A 2,500-nucleotide genomic window follows, 5' to 3' on the forward strand; every position below is an offset into this window, starting at 1 on the left:
AGCAACAGCACTGTTAACCGTATTACAGGTATTACAGGTGCTATTTGTAACGACATATGAACCCCAACCTCTGCTGTCAAGTGATGTGAACAAGAACAAGAAATCGAAGCCGTCAAGAAAAACACAAATAAAAGTTAGTGGATAAACAATGCATTTGCAAACATCAGGCATTTTCGAATGGCCTCTGGGGGTTTCATTTGCTCCAATAGCTGCTTAGTTTGCTGAGGACAGAAACTTTTGGGATTCAGGGCATCAAACGACAACAACAAGAAAAACAACTCGGCTGGCTCAGCTCCTGTGTTTTTTTTGAATGTGGAAATCTAGGGGATGGTGGACAGTGAGTCATTTACTTTATTTCCGTCAGTACCATTCAGCAACCTATGCGATACATGCTTAGCAAAGCAGAAACATTACATATCGCACTTTTGATAATCAAGATCAAGTTGTTGCATCTTCATTCACAGTGTAAATAGGATCTAGCTGTGTTTGACTGGTCCATGGGCAGTATTCGTCTTACAACTGTGGAAAAAGTGATGAGCCCGGACACATACTCTCAGATGACTGAGGAGGAGGGGATGCAGGAAGATGAAAGCGTTATGTAATGAAACCTCCCCATCCTTCTTAAGTCGTGGGCCCTACCTACCCTGTCATCTGACCAAGGCCCTACCTACCCCGTCATCTGACCAAGGCCCTACCTTCCCTATCTTCTGACCAAGGCCCTACCATCTGACCAATGCCCTACATACCCTGTCATCCTGACCAAGACCCTACCTACCCCATCATCTGACCCAAGTCCCTGCCTACCCTGTCGTCTGACCAAGGCCCTACCTACCCTATCATCTGACCAAGGCCCTACCTACCCTGTCATCTGACCAAGGCCCTACCTACTCGACCAAGGTCCTACCTACCCTATCATCTGACCAAGGCCCTACCTTCCCAATCATCTGACCCAAGTCCCTACCTACCCTGTCATCTGACCAAGGCCCTACCTACCCTATCATCTGACCAAGGCCCTACCTACCCGACCAAGGCCCTACCTACCCTATCATCTGACCAAGGCCCTACCTAACCTGTCATCTGACCAAGGCCCTACCTAACCTGTCATCTGACCAAGGCCCCACCTACCCTAACATCTGACCAAGGCCCTACCTACCCGACCAAGGCCCTACCTACCCTGTCATCTGACCAAGGCCCTACAAACCCTATCATCTGACCAAGGCCCTACAAACCCTGTCATCTTGCCAAGGCCCACCTACCCTATCATCTGACCAAGGCCCTACCTACCCTGTCATCTGACCAAGGCCCTACAAACCCTATCATCTGACCAAGGCCCTACAGGTGAATCAAAGACATGTAGGTCAGGTGAATCAAAGATATGTAGGACAGGTGAATCAAAGACACGTAGGTCAGGTGAATCAAAGACATGTAGGACAGGTGAATCAAAGACATGTAGGTCAGGTGAATCAAAGACATGTAGGTCACGTGAATCAAAGACATGTAGGACAGGTGAATCAAAGATATGTAGGTCAGGTGAATCGAAGACATGTAGGACAGGTGAATCAAAGATGTAGGTCAGGTGAATCAAAGATATGTAGGACAGGTGAATCAAAGATATGTAGGACAGGTGAATCAAAGACATGTAGGTCAGGTGAATCAAAGACATGTAGGACAGGTGAATCAAAGACACGTAGGACAGGTGAATCAAAGACACGTAGGACAGGTGAATCAAAGACATGTAAGACAGGTGAATCAAAGACATGTAGGACAGGTGAATCAAAGATATGTAGGTCAGGTGAATCGAAGATATGTAGGTCAGGTGAATCGAAGACATGTAGGACAGGTGAATCAAAGACATGTAGGTCAGGTGAATCAAAGATATGTAGGACAGGTGGATCATAGACATGTAGGTCAGGTGAATCAAAGACATGTAGGTCAAGTGAATCAAAGATATGTAGGACAGGTGAATCAAAGATATGTAGGACAGGTGAATCAAAGACATGTAGGTCAGTTGAATCAAAGACATGTAGGTCAGGTGAATCAAAGATATGTAGGACAGGTGAATCAAAGACATGTAGGTCAGGTGAATCAAAGATATGTAGGACAGGTGAATCAAAGACACGTAGGACAGGTGAATCAAAGACATGTAGGACAGGTGAATCAAAGACATGTAGGACAGGTGAATCAAAGATATGTAGGTCAGGTGAATCGAAGATATGTAGGACAGGTGAATCAAAGACACGTAGGACAGGTGAATCAAAGACATGTAGGTCAGTTGAATCAAAGATATGTAGGACAGGTGGATCATAGACATGTAGGTCAGGTGAATCAAAGACATGTAGGTCAGGTGAATCAAAGATATGTAGGACAGGTGAATCAAAGATATGTAGGACAGGTGAATCAAAGACATGTAGGTCAGTTGAATCAAAGACATGTAGGTCAGGTGAATCAAAGATATGTAGGACAGGTGAATCAAAGACATGTAGGTCAGGTGAATCAAAGA

At 45.2% G+C, this 2,500-nt stretch overlaps 1 protein-coding gene and 1 pseudogene across 1 annotated transcript in view; one reads left to right on the plus strand and one right to left on the minus strand.

Moving 5' to 3' along the window:
* Nucleotides 1-944, minus strand: part of LOC130128652 (14-3-3 protein gamma-2-like) — a 1,770-nt pseudogene extending 826 nt beyond the window's left edge.
* The window catches only part of LOC130128250 (glycogen synthase kinase-3 beta-like), a 91,463-nt gene that overhangs the window by 4,389 nt on the left and 84,574 nt on the right, over nt 1-2,500 (plus strand). The gene's annotated exons all lie outside the window — the stretch shown is intronic.

The sequence above is a fragment of the Lampris incognitus genome, chromosome 18, assembly GCF_029633865.1.
Source record: "Lampris incognitus isolate fLamInc1 chromosome 18, fLamInc1.hap2, whole genome shotgun sequence".
NCBI lineage: Eukaryota > Metazoa > Chordata > Actinopteri > Lampriformes > Lampridae > Lampris > Lampris incognitus.